At 45.9% G+C, this 14,568-nt stretch overlaps 1 protein-coding gene across 5 annotated transcripts in view; it reads left to right on the top strand.

Moving 5' to 3' along the window:
- DNAJC5 (DnaJ heat shock protein family (Hsp40) member C5) overlaps positions 1-14,568 on the top strand; it is a 39,950-nt gene that overhangs the window by 17,808 nt on the left and 7,574 nt on the right. The window contains exon 1 of one of the 5 annotated variants that reach the window (XM_029916748.1): positions 3,613-3,938. The exons of 3 other annotated variants lie outside the window; for them this stretch is intronic. The gene's annotated coding sequence lies outside the window, so the exon portion shown is untranslated. Of the gene's footprint in view, positions 1-3,612; positions 3,939-11,205; positions 11,568-14,568 lie in introns of those variants that run through there. One more of the 5 variants, XM_029916749.1, reaches the window with a different exon arrangement.

A 14,568-nucleotide genomic window follows, 5' to 3' on the forward strand; every position in this document is an offset into this window, starting at 1 on the left:
TGCCGTGTGCTGGAAATGCAGGAGTCTGAACAGTTGGCTCTTTTCCCTGAAGACTGTGGAGTCTTCTAAGGAGCAGAGACCTGGCCCATCAGGACGGGTTTTTGTCTCTTTATTTTGTTTGCTGATAAATCCCCAGCTTTGAGAACATTCGTAAACATAAGCTGAGCAAGGGAGCCACACAAGCACATGCCCAAGGCTCAGGACGGCTCCACAGAACGGCAGGCTCCGCTGTGTTTGCTTGGAGCAGTGGCCGGGAAGGGATGTGTCCGCAGGGCATTTAGGAGGCAAGTGGTCATGTGTCCTGGTAGCACTGGGTTCACCATTCAGGCCCTGAGGCCCAGTGGACACAGTGGTGGGAAGATGCTGGTGGTGGGCAGGGCCTGTGTCCAGAGGGGCTTGAAAGGCAGGCCAGGGAGCCGGGATGTGATGTTGGAGTTCTTGGGGTGTCAGGGGGGACAGAGCTGTGCATCACAGACTCACCCTTGTGACAGGGGGTGAGGGCAGACCATGTGTCTTCCAGGAAAGCCTCCCTCTTTACCAGGTTTCCACATCTGCGCCCAGTGACCTCTGACCACGTGAGAGCTCATCGTAGTTCCCGGCTTGTGAGTGTACCTTCTTGTCTGCCCAGTGCTTTGTCCCTCTTAGCAGTGCAAACCAGGGTGCTCTGCAGGTTTGCAAAACAGGTCCCTTTGTGTTTTCAAAGACATGATGTTACTAAAAAAGGTCTAGCCTAAAGATTGTGGTTTATCCTCCTGGGGTGAAGACTGGGAGCAGATCTCTGGTGGCAGTTCATAAATTATAGCAAGTGTGGTTCCCACAGGCGTGGCTGCTCTCCAGATCTTGAGGATGGGTCTCAGGAATGCCTTGGCCTTGATTAGAACAGGTTTAGGGGAAACCAGATGGTGCCACGCTGCTTCAGACAGGAAGCGGTAAATTCGCACGTCATTGCCCTACGGAAATCGGCATCTGAAAGGGTTGGACAGTTGAAGACTGTTCACCCAGTCAGCCCAGCCGGGCTGTCCCTGGGGCCGTCCCTGGGTCTCAAGGCCAGTGGTGGAGATGACCCGGGCTTCCCCCAGGACTCTGCCATGGGGTCTGCTCGTGGCATGAGTGGGGGCTGCCGGCCTGCTCCAGTGTTTGTTTATTCTCGTCATTAAAGTGTTCCTTCTCTTTATAGAAAATAAGCGAAATAAAGTAGTGAGACAATAACTTTTTTCAAAAGTTGAATTTAATGCCTTAAAAAACCCACAAGGGGTGCTTGGGTGGCTCAGTTGGTTAAGCGTTCCACTCTTGATTTTGGCTCAGATCATGATCCCATGACTTGTGGCTTGTGAGATCGAGTCCCAGGTAGGGCTCTGGGCTGACAATGTGGAGCCTGCTTGGGGTTCTCTCTCTTCTTGCCTCTCTCTCTCTGCCCACTCCTTCCCACAGATTTTCTCTTTCAGAATAAATAAATACACTTTTTTAAAAATATATACTTTTTAAAAAGTAACCCACGGGGCGTCTGGGTGGCTTAGTTGGTTGGGCATCCAACTTCATCTCAGGTCATGATCTCACAGTTCGTGGGTTCAAGCCCTGCATCAAGCTCTGTGCTGACAGCTCAAAGCCTGGAGCCTGTCTTTGGATTCTGTGTCTCCTTCTCTCTCTGACCCTCCTCTGCTCACACTGTCTCTCTCTCAAAAATAAATAAAAACATTTAAAAACATTTTTTAAAGTAACCCAAAAACTTCATTATTTCTTTCTCCCCTTAACTGTTCTCTCTTATTTGGTCTTCCACAACCTTTCTGTTTGCCAATACCTTCCTGATGCATTACCCAATATCACATACACTAAGTGAAATAGGGTCCTTTCTTTCATTTACAGTTTGTGTTTTAGTTACAAGACTGTTCCAAGTGGACATGAAACTTTTAAGAGTGCATATTGCCTGGCAATGTTTAGTTTCTAACCAGAACATGGACTTTGAAACCTGTGCAAAGTGGTGTACACATTTAAATTGAATAGTTTCTATGCTTGGGAAACATCTATTTCATCTTCTGCCTGAAAATATAATATACCAATTAGAGTAATAGTCATGGAAGCTACTTTTTTTTCTTAAAGGCCAGGGCCAGACAGTATTTTTAGGGTTTGTGCTTACACAGTCTGTGTTGAGAGCAGCCGCAGACATGGCAGAGGCGTGGGGGTGGGGCGGTCCAAGGGAGAGTCTGTAAAAGGCAGGCGGCCTGTTCTAGATGACTGGGGGGTTTTGTGTCTCGTTTTGGTTTTCTTATGTAATTTGCTTTGGGAACAAACAGCCTCACAACAGCTGCTTTCTAAGCAGGTGGAGTTGACATCCAGGGAAATGCATAGATCTTAGTAAATTTTACTGAGTTTTGGTGTATACATACAGTTAAGTGTAAGAGCATCTCTATCAACCTGGAAGTTTCCCTTCACGGCCTGTAATCACTTTTCCTGGTTTATGTCACAATAGATTGTTCTTTGTGTTCTTAATCTTTTGGTAAATTGAATCATTTCGTGTCTAGCTTGTCTTAACATAATGTGTTTGAGGTGTATTTTTTTATTTTTATCTTGTAATATTTTTTTAATCTTTATTTTTGAGAATGAGAGGGTGAGCAGGGGAGAGGCAGACACAGACTCTGAAACAGGCTCCAGACTCTGAGATGCCAGCACAGAGCCTGATGTAGGGTAGGGCTCAAACCCACGAACTGTGAGATCATGACCTGAACCAAAGCCAGACACTTAACCGACTGAGCCACTCGGGTGCCTCTAATATTTATTTTTGAGAGAGAATATAAGCCAGGGAGAGACAGAGAGAGAGAGGAGACACAGGATCTGAAGGAAGCCCTGTGCTGTCAGCAGAGTGCCCGCCATGGGGCTCAAACTCACGAACTGTGAGCTCATGATCTGAGCCACCCAAGTGCCCCAAGGTTTATCGACTCTATTGCTTGTGTCATTATGTTACCTTTTTTTTTTTTTTACTAATGACTTTGTGTCCAGTATGGAATAGTCGTTTGTTACTTTGTTCCAATTTTTTTTTAATGCTTTTTATTTATTTTTGAGAGACAGAGAGACAGCATGAGCAGAGGAGGGACAGAGAGAGGGAGGGAAACAATCTGAAGCAGGCTCCAGGCTCTGAGCTGTCAGAGGGGCTATGGGGCTCGAACCCACAAACCATGGGATCATGACCTGAGCCAAAGCCAGACGCTTAACCGACTGAGCCCCCCAGGCGCCCCTCTCCTCTGTTGCTCTGTGTTCACTCTCCTTAAAGCTAATGTGGTCGCATCCCCCATGCCTGGAGGAGCTCTGACGTCGGCAGTTGTGCCCTTCCCGCGCCCTGTCCTCCTTTCCCAGAGGAGCCCCGCGCCTGACATCTGACTGTATAAGCTGCAAACGTCAGGGATGGTGTTTTTTTGCTTTCACCACGCGTGTATTTTTTAAAAACAGAAAGGAGGGGCGCCTTGGTGGCTCAGTCGGTTAAGCGTCTGACGTCGGCTCAGGTCATGGTAGCCCCCCGTTCAGCTGGGCACTAACAGTGCGGAGCCTCCTTGGGACCTTCTCTCCCTCTCTCTCTGTCCCTCCTCCACTTGTGCACACTTTCACTCTCTGCCTCAAAATAAATAAACTTTAAAGATAAAAGGAGAAAATTGTATTTTACCTGCATACTTAACCAAAGGCTTCATTCCTTCCTATAAATGCTAGTTTCTGATATCATTTGCCTTCAGCCTGAGTGACTCTTTGACATTTATTATTAGTTAAGTCTTTCTCTTAGTTTCTTTACTTCTTTGCTTTTCTGAAAATGTCTTTATTTCCCCTTTGTTTTGGAGGGTTGTTTTTTGCTGCAAACAGAATTCTGGTTGGACGGGTTTTCTGCTTCAGCCCTTAAAGCTGTGCTCCACCGCCTCCTGGTTCCCCTGATTCCTGAGGAGAAGCACGTCATTCAGGTGCTCGTTCTTTACGTAATATGTCCATTTTCTCTGTTCACAAGATCTTCTCCTGACCTCTGGTTTGCAGCACTTTGATTATAATGTGCCAAGGCATGATTTTCTTTATATGAATTGTATGCCTTCCAGCCAGAATAATCTTAAATAATATAAGCTGTTTCTGTTGCCTGTTCCCATAAAACTGTGTAACTGGGGACCTGTGTTCACTCTGACTCCGAGCATCCTACTCTGCTAGACTCACTCCCCTCTCTCAGACTGTGTTTCCTGCTTATCATAGCATTACCAATGCCTGGCATGTGGAAGGACTCGGTAAATAGTTTTCAGGTAGGTGGTGTGGAGAATGACTAACGCTGTATCTTGTGAGTGAACTTACACGTGTTGATGCCCAGCAGCGCGGGGGCAGGGTCTTCCTCCATCGGGTCTGGTGCTGCACTGCCCTTGTGCCATCGCCCAGCGGGTGGAGTCCTCGGAAAGACTGATGGGGCGGCACCTTCTTCAGCGACACTCCCGTGTTTGATGCCGTCAGCAGCCCATCCTCTGCACTGGAGAGACGGGCACAGTAGGAGGACTTGTTTCTGTGTTCTTTGGTATGAAATATTATAAGGTAGATGTTCTATATTATATGATAATTTAAATTTAATTAAAATTCCGGGGGGGAAAACCCATAAAGTATAGTGAGGATCTGTGATTGGGGGGTCACGTGTGAGCCGAGAGGGTCTCCAGTCGAATGCTGTTTGAAGTGCCCGTCCTCTGCACCTCCGGATGTCTGACGCTCTGGGCGGGCTAGGCGGTGCCAGGGAGCCGGAGAGGCCTGACTGCGGAGCGGCAGGGCTCGGTCCTCCCGCTGAGGGCGCTGTGCTCCCACTGGGCTGTCCTCAGGTCTGGCAGCCACAGTACTTCTCTGCTGTAAGTAGCATTTGTTTTCTGATTTTTGGATTTGTCTTCTGGTTTGAATATTCCCATTTGTTGTGTAGTGCCTTTCCAGTTACATAGCCAGAGAAAGTCGTGACTAAATCATTAACTGAAGTAAGAAGAATGAACGGACAAGGATGACATTGATCTTTCTTGGGTGGTTTCTGTTAAAAATACCTTTGCCTCTCACACGGCTTTTCCAGCCATTTTTATGTGGATAAGAGGGTACTCTTGATACTCTCTGGCCTCTAATTGCTTCATTTTGCAACCGACTTCTTTGAATTTTTCCATCTTGCTTGAAAATGTATATTCAGAACATTTCTTTAAGTCAGTCACCTAAGTTTGTGCCTCTTTGTTGTATATTTGTGCAGGGTCACTTTTGAGGACGAAAATAGTGTGACAGTAACTAAGCCTACACTTGTGCACAGCATATAAACATAAGAGACCATCTGCAGGACCTAATTTCCCCTAAATAACCCACACTCGAGCCTTACTTGACCTCTAGAGCAGGGGTTACACCTGCTTCTGTAATGAAATCAGGTTTTATTGGAGCACGCGCCCATTCTTTCACACACTGTGTGCTTTCCTGCTTCAAAGGCAGAGCTAAAAATTGGGGGCTCGGTGATGAAGACTGGCCTGCAAGACAGAAACATTTCCTCTCTTGCCCTTTAAAATAAAAAAAGGTTGGGGGCACTTGGGTGGCTCAGTTGGTTAAGCGTCCGGCTTCAGCTCAGGTCATGATCTCACGGTTTGTGGGTTCGAGCCCCATGTCAGGTTCTGTGCTGACAGCTAGCTCAGAGCCTGGAATCTGCTTCAGATTCTGTGCCTCCCTCTCTCTCTGACTCTCCCCTGCTCGCACTGTCTCTGTCTTTCAAAAATAAATAAAAAAACATACATTTAAAAAAAAAACTTGACAGGGCACGTGGGTGGCTCAGTCAGTTAAGCATCTGACATTGGCTCAGGTCATGATCTCACAGTTTGTGGGTTCGAGCCCCCATCAGGCTCTGTCCAGGCTCCGAGCTATTTCAGATTCTGGGTCTCCCCCTTTCTCTGCCCCTCCCCCACTCATGCTTTGTCTCTGTCTCTCTCAAAAATAAACATTAAAAAAAAGCCTGCTCAGTGCCCTCTCTAGAGTAAGTAACCCTTCGAAGAATAACAGCAGAGGGGCGCCTGGGGGGCTCAGTCAGTTAAGCGTCCAACTTCATTCAGCTCAGGTCATGATCTCACAGTTCAGGAGTTCAAGCCCCTCATGGGGCTCTGTGCTGACAGCTTAGAGCCTGGAGCCTGCTTCGGATTCTGTGTCTCCCTCTCTCTCTGACCGTCCCCCGCTCATGCTCTCTCTCTCTCACTCTCAAAAATAAATAAACGTTTAAAAAAATTTTTTTTAAATAACAGCAGAGTAAACCTAAGTGGTAGGGTTTGTGCTTATTGTTGGGGTACCCGGCTTACTCCTTTGGGATGAGTACTTGGCTTTGATACACTTAGGTTAGGTCTGAGCTGTCAGTCATTCCATTATGACATAATGGAGGTAGTTTCTAACTCTCATTGTTTGTGATGCCAGAAAACTGCAAAGGATTTGACATTAGATTGGGAGGGAGTCCACGTTAGGATGGTTCTTAGGAAAAATTGGGGTCAGCGTCTAGGTGCCTTCCATCAACTGGCCAAAACAATCAGACTCGCCCCTCACAAAAGAGCAGCTTTCTCTTTCTGCCGCACTGCTTGTTGGAGACTCACTGGCTGCAAGAGGGAAGTTAGCCCTTGGAGAGGGGCTCCAGACCCCTGGTTACAGGGGCATCTCTGGCCCAGCACCCCAAACGTGCTAAGTAAAGCTGTCCTTGAGGCGACTCATTAAAAAATACCTTCTAGGAAGGGTGGTCATGTATCCGAAGCACTTTTAGAAGAGGTCTTGTGGCAGCTGATGTTCCGAGAATGACAACTTTGTAGATTTTATTAAAGTGACACGTGACTTTATTACATAAGTTCAAACCCTACAGAAAAGCATAGAGAACATGATTTAAAAAAACCAAGTCATGGTATAAAAATGGGTCAGTTGGGCACCCGGATGGCTCAGTTGGTTGAGTGTCTGCCCGACTCTTGATTTCGGCTCAGGTCATGATCTCACGGTTTGTGAGATTGAGCCCCACTTTGGGCTCTGCACTGACAATGTGGAGCCTGCTTGGGATTCTCTCTCTGCCCCTCCCCCGCTGTGCTCGCTCTCTTAAAATATATAAATAAACATTTTTTTTTAAATGGATGAATACTACACGGCCAAGAAAGTGTTAACTTCTGGTTCCTGGTTTTTCTCATAAACAACTAGACACTTACCTTCAAAAGATATTTGCATAGTCTTTTACATGAAAGTGTTATTTTACTTTTCCTTGAAGTTTTAAAAATTTTTTTTAATGTTTTTATTTATTTCTGAGAGACAGAGAGAGACAGTGAGAGCAGGGGAAGGTCAGAGAGAGGGGGAGATACAGAATCCGAAGCAGGCTCCAGGCTCTGAGCTAGCTGTCAGCACAGAGCCCAACGCGGGGCTCGAACCCACAAACTGTGACATCATGAACTGAGCCAAAGCCGGACACTCAACCGACTGAGTCACCCAGGCGCCCCATACTTTTCCTTGAATTTGACATACAGAAAAATCAAGGTGATGGTAATAAAATTGCTGCTCCTTCAGTGCAGGCGGATCCCAGCCTTGTCTGCGGTGCACACCCCTCTCCCCACCTGTCTCCTGTGTGGTTGTGACTTTGTGATGTTTGTATCCATCAGATTTGTTACCACAGCTCCCAGTGCTCTTTAGTCTCGTTCTTGGATTTCCGAGGGTTCAACACCTGTCCACAGACCCGTTTGCCCCTGGTTTCCATTTTTAACTGCTGCCTTTTGGTTTGTGTTTTCACTGACTGGGTTTTTCAACAGGTCATTTTTTTCTAGAAGCTCCTTGTTCCATAGTTCTCACGTCCATGTAAACATTAGTCTGTGCCTCTGTCTGTGGAGAGCTTTCCTGGTCATAGCATTATTGGGTCAGGATTGTTCACGTGTTGTCCCGCTGACATTCTGATGCTGCGTGTTACAGATTTGTGCTACTCGAATTAGAGGGAGAGCCGCCAGTCACAGGTGGCTCAGGGTGCTGAGTAGCTTAGTGTTTGGGGGCGCCTCGGTGGCTCAGTCAGTTGAGTGTCTGATCTCAGCTCAGGTCGTGATCTCACAGGTTGTGGGATTGAGTCCAGTGTTGACAGAGCAGAGCCTGCTTGGCATTCTCTCTCTCTCTGCCCCTTCTCCCCTCCTTGCTCATGCATGCTTGTGCCTTCATGCAAAAAAAGAAAAGAAAAGAAAGACAAGTTTGGATATAGTTACTGGCAATCCACTGAAACTAAGAAAATTAATTCTAGATTATTTTATTGATCTTTTTTAGGATGGTTCTATCCGAGACTAGGAACTTTTGACATTCAGTGCAGTAATATTGGTGATAGATAGCATACATACTGAGTTTTAAATAATACTGAATTTTAAATCATAATTTAAAGTGTGAAAGTTTCACGGGGTATCTCTTCCATCAGATTAAGTAGCTGGCTGCTTCTGGCTGCTGCGGGCTCGCAGGCACATCTCATTCGGCAGGGGGGCCGGGTGAGCCGCTCTGAGTCATCGCCGGAGAGCCAGGCAAGGGAACTGTTTGGTTTCCCAGTGTGTATAAAAGTTCCATTTACGCTAAACCGTCGGCTGGTAAGTGTGCAGTAGCATTATGTGTAAAAAAAAATTTTTTAAGTACATATCTCAATTTTAAAATACCTTATTGCTAAAAAATGCTAACCCTCAGAGTCAGAATCGCTGATCAGAGATCACTATAACAAATATAACAATAAGATGTTTGAAATACTGCACCAGTTATCCAAATGTGACACAGAAGCACAAAGTGAGCAGATGTTGTTGGGAAGGAGACTCGCTTGGTACAGGGTTGCCAAAAGCCTTGGATTTCTCTTTACAAAATGTATGAAGGGGCAAAACGCATAATGTTTTTCTGTGGATGGGGTTTAGAAGCCAACTATTTAATAGGGTTTGGGTACTGAGGAAGAGCAATCACGTTCGGGGCAGAAGTTGGTTTGACAGCACTGCGGTGCTGCTGTTGGGGGCCAGCTCCGTAGGGCCCTTTGTGCTGGCTCACACTCAGCTGCTTGGAACACGCTGCTACATCAGCATTGACTAAGAGGCCTGCTCCTGACTGAAGATCTCTTGGCTCTTTGCTAACCTGGTCCAGTGAGGTCTACAGATGAAGGAGACTCAGAGCACTGCAGTGACTTGCCTAAGGTCACACAGCTAGAAACTTTCAGAGCTAGGCTTAGAATCCTCGCATCCTGATTCCGAAACCCGTGATCTCTCTCTTGGCAGTGAGACTTGTTTTATTTTCCGCCCTTAGCAACACAACATCATCCCTTGGGCCTAGGGGTGAGGTGGTTTAACGGGGGTCGTAGGCCAAGGGGTGATGCCCTTGGGTTGGAGTTCATCTCCTGGCCTCACCTGTCTGTATTTCGGTCTCCACCGAAATGATGTCACTGCCATAGAGCCTGCCTGGGAGAGGGGGGAAGCCCGACCCCTGGGGGCTGCCACACTACAGGAACCCAGTCCGGTGGGTGCTCGAGGTGGCCCCTGGAGGGAATCCAGGGACCTGGCGCATTGTGGCCATCCACCCCTGCACCCTCCTCCTGTTCATCATGAGCATTAACCTTTGCCTTAGGTGTGGTAATGATGTTCCCACGGGAGTGTGGGGAGTGGGAGCTGCTGTTGTGTCTCCCACCGTCACTTCTGCCACAGGCCTAGACGACGCCACTCTTCAATCCCAGGTTCCTCATTCTCTTGGCTTCAGATGGTGGTTTCATGTAGAAGGCAGGACTAGGGGCGCCTGGGGGGCTCAGTTGGTTGAGCATCTGACTTCGCTCAGCTCATGATCTCAGGATTCCTGAGTTCAAGCCCCATCTCGGGCTCTGTGCTGACTGCTCAGAGCCTGGAGCCTGCTTCGGATTCTGTGTGTGTCTCTCTCTCTCTGCCCCTCTCCTTCTCACACTCTCTCTCTCTCAAAAATAAATAAAACATTAAAAAAATTTTTTTAATAGAAGGCAGGAGCAGTACTTTTCCCTGACTCTTACATTTATGTATTCTTTATTATTTGTTAATGTTTATTTTTGAGAAAGTTTGTTTATCTATTTATTTTGTTTACGTATTTTTTAGAGAGAGACAGTGCGAGTGGGGAAGGGCAGAGAGAGGGAGGGGGAGAATCCCAAGCAGGCTCCACGTTGTCAGCGGAGAGCCCTATGTGGGGCTTGAACTCATGAAATCATGAGATCATGATCTGAGCTGAAACTAAGAGTTGGAAGTTTAACCAGCTGAGCCACCCAGGTGCCCCACACAGGTAAGTTATTAAATCAGTATTGAATTTAAAAATTATGTCCAAGGGCGCCTGGGTGGCTCAGTTGGTTGAACGTTCAACTTCAGCTCAGGTCATGATCTCACAGTTCTTGAGTTTGATCCCCACATCGGGCTCTGTGCTGACCACTCAGAGACTGGAGACTGCTTCTGATTCTGTGTCTCCCTCCTTTTCGACCCTCCCTGACTTGTTTTCTCTCGCTCTCTCTCTCTCTCTCTCTCTCTCTCAAAAAATACATAAACATTTAAAAAGTTTTTTTAAACATTTATTTTTGAGGGGCGCCTGGGTGGCTCAGTCAGTTAAGCCTCTGACCTCGGCTCAGGTCAGATCTCACATTCGTGGGTTCGAGCCCCGCGTCGGGCTCTGTGCTGACAGCTAGCTCAGAGCCTGGAGCCTGCTTCTGGTTCTGTGTCTCCTTCTCTCTCTGCCCCTCCCCCTCTCATGCTCTGTCTCTCTCTGTATCAAAAATAAATAAAACATTTTAAAAAAAAACAAAACATTTATTTTTGAGAGACAGAGCACTAGTGGGGAAGGGCAGAGAGAGAGGGAGACACAGAATCAGAAGCAGGTTCCAGACTCAGTTGTCAGCACAGACTCCGATGCAGGGCTCGAACTCACAAGCTGCGAGATCATGACCTGAGCCAAAGTCAGATGCTTAACTGAGCCATCCAGGTGTCCCTGGAAGCCCCTTTGTAAAAATTATTTTTAATTTAATTTATTTTATTTTAGACAGAAAAAATGAATTCTAAGCAGGCTCCACGCTCAGCATGGAGCCCAATATGGGGCTCAACCCGCAAAACCCTGGGATTATGACCTGAGCTGAAATTGAGAGTTGGCCCCTCAACTGACTGAGCCACCCAGGTGCCCCTGGAAACCCTTTTTTAGAGGTATTACTGTATTTCCTGGAAAGATGGTTTATTTATTATTTTACTGTTAACTTTGTTAATCAGCCTAATGATAACCCACCACCCTCGGACCAACTTTGTTGTTGTTGTTCTTGTTGTTAACTTTAAGCAGTAGGAATGAGCACTTAGCTCGTCACAGCTTGTGACAGTGTGTCTTCGGAAAGCCGGAGGGACATGTTCCTTTAGTGTGGTCAATCCCTGAACTTGAAATCCTGCAGTGGCTTCTGGGCCCGCTTTTGTGACTTACTGTTTGTGACTTTAGGTGGATCATTTTGCATCTCTGGGCTTCCCTTTTCATCTCCTGTGAAGTGAAGGAATTGGGCCGGGTCAGAACTGAGGCCTCTGTATCCAGTGTTTCATTGTTGCTGGCTCTGTTAGATCTGGCTTTTGTTGCTGGTAAGATGTGCTGTGTTCCTTCTAGTCAGAACTTCTTTTAATGGTCTAAACCACGTACCTTGCGTTCGTCAGGTAATTAGCTGTTAATTGCAATTTTAATTGAGATGATTATAAATTCACATATAGTTCTAAGAAATCATGACACTTTGTTTTGTTTTGTTTTAACATTTATTCATTTTTGAGAGACAGAGTGTGAGCCAGGGAGGGACAGAGAGAGAGGGAGACACAGAATCTGAAGCAGGCTCCAGGCTCTGAGCTGTCAGCACAGGTTCTGACATGGGGCTCAAACCCACAAACTGTAAGATCATGGCCTGAGCCAGAGCTGGACACTCAACCAGCTGAGCCCGCCAGGCGCCCCGCCAAGCTGTAGTTTTATGTCACTACCTGGATACTGATGCTGTTTAATCTACCAGTCTTACTCAGGTTTCCCCATCTTTACTTTCACTCATTTGTGTGCGTGCTGACGCCTGCACAGTGGTACCACCTGCATGGGTTTGTGGACCCACCAGTGGACTCAAAACCCTGAAGTCCTCAGTGCCACAGCCCCCCCCCCGCCCCCCCGATTGGCCTTTGTAGTCACACTCAGCTTCTGTCCTTGACCCCTTGGCAACCATCCATCCGTCTTCTATTTCTAACATTGTACCATTTCAAAAATGTTACGTAAATGCAGTCATACAGTATGTAACCTTTTGGGATTGACTTTATTTGTCCCCTCAGTGTGATCCCAGTGCGCTCATCCAGGTTGTCACAGCAGTGGTTCCTTCGGTCTGCTGAGAAGTATTACATGGCGTATTCGTACCACAGTTTTTAACCGTGCAGTTGAAGGACAGTTGGACTAACGGTAGTCTGGGCCGTTGAAATAAAGCTACTGTGAGTGTTGGTGTAGGTGTTTGTGTGAACACATTTTCCTTTTCTTTTGCATAAATCAGCCAGGAGCAGACCTGCTGGGTCCTGTGGCCAGGGTGTGCCAGGTGGTTTTCCAGCATTTCCTTGAATCTGTCTCTCCCTCTGCCTCTGTTCAGAGGCCTTGTATAGATTACTTTGTATTTGCTAGAGTTTCATATAAGGGGCTCCTGCGTTGTCTTTTAGGTCTCGGCCCTTTTACTCAGCGAAGTGCTCTAAGAGTTGCTGGGGCTCGTGCCCTTGGTTCTGAGCAGGGTCCGCTCTGTATATCCATTCACCTATCGATGGGCGTTTGGGTTGTTGCCAGATTTTGGCTACTGTGAACAAAGCTGCTGTGACCGTTGGTGTGTTAGTCTTGCGTAGACATGTGTTTTATTTCTTACGGGTCAGACTGCACCCAGCAGTGGAATTGCTGGACCATATGCTAAGTGTATGTCTGACTCGTTAGGACGCTCCCGCGCTGGTTTCTGAAGAGGCCGAGCCGGCTGACAGCTTCAGCAGGCGTGAGAGTGCGTGCTGCTGTGTACCCTTCCTTGGCGTGACTCGGCCTTTTTTTTTTTAATGTTTATTTTTGAGAGACAGAGAGTGCATGCGGAGGAGAGGCGGAGAGGGGGAGGACAGAAGATCCCAAGTGCGGGGCTCGAACTCACGAACCCTAAGATCATGACCTGAGATAGAGTAGGACACCTAACTGAGCACTGGATGCCCCCATATGGCTCCTCTGTTTAATGTAAGCCATCCTAGTAGAAATGTGGTAGTGTCGCATTTTATTTTGCATTTCTGAATGACAGTGATGAACATCTTTTCATGTGCTGTTGACCATTTGCATATCAATATTGCTGTGGCTAATCTATGCTCTTTGCATTCCCATACAGATTTTTAAGTCATTTTCTCAGTTTCTGTCAAATGAACCTGCTAGGATTAGAGTTAAGATTGTATTGAATCAGCAGAGCAATTTGGTGAGGATTGACATCTTAACAGTATTGACTCTTCTGGTCCATGAACATTTACAAATCTGGTTTCTCTAGGGAATGTGTAACTTTTCAACATAAGGGTCCTGTATGTCTTTTGTTAAATCTGACTCCTAAAAAATTTTAGGGTTTTGGATGCTGCTGTAAATGAAACTTGAGTGTAATAGTATTTTCCAAGTGCTTACTGCTCTCAAAAATCTAGTTGTTTTAAATACCGTATTAGTGTTCTGTGATCTGGCTAACCTCACTTCTCAGATACTGTTTTGTTGGTTTTCTGTTTACTTAGTTTGTTTCTTGTGAATTCCTTGGGATTTTCTGTACAAAGAACCAAGTCCTCTGTGAATAGGAACAGTTTTAGGTCTTTTTTTTTCCCCCGTTGCAGCGTTCAGGGTCCTATAACAGTGATGGACAGAACCAGTAAGAGTACGTGTCCTTGTCACATTCTGGTCTTAAGGGGAAAACCATTCAGTATTTCAGTACTAAGCATAGCAGCGCTAGGCTTCTGGTTAGATATTCTTTATCAGATTGAGGAGTTCCTAATCTTCTGTTCCCAATATGATGAGAATTTTTAAAATCATAAATTAGTGTTGAACTTTGCCCTATACATCAACGAATCGCTTGAGATTATCATGTGGTTTATCTCATTTATCCCATAATGTAGTAGATTACATTGGTTTCTTTTGAAATGTTACATCAGGCTCGCATTCCTGGGATACTTTCTACTTGATTAGAATCAATTTGCTTATATTTTTGTTAAGAATGTTTGCATCTGTGTTTATAAGAAATATTTTTGCTAATGTCTTTGTGAGGTTGTGCTGGCCTTGAAAAACAAGTTAAGAAAAAATGCCTTTTCCTCTATTTTTGAAAAAGTTTATCTAAGATTGATGTCATTTCTTCCTTGAACATTTGTTAGAAAAATCATCAGGGCCTGGAATTTTTGTTGGTGGGAAGGTTTTCTATTACAGATTCAATGTTATTAATGTATGGTTTTTCTCCCTGTTTTTATATTATTTTTGCTTCCCTTCTCTTATATTCATCTGTTGTGTATCTTAAATTCCAAATTCCACATGAGTGAAGTCATAAATTTGTCTTTCTCTAATTTCACTTAGCATAATATACTCTAGTTC

The sequence above is a fragment of the Suricata suricatta genome, chromosome 12, assembly GCF_006229205.1.
Source record: "Suricata suricatta isolate VVHF042 chromosome 12, meerkat_22Aug2017_6uvM2_HiC, whole genome shotgun sequence".
Lineage (NCBI taxonomy): Eukaryota > Metazoa > Chordata > Mammalia > Carnivora > Herpestidae > Suricata > Suricata suricatta.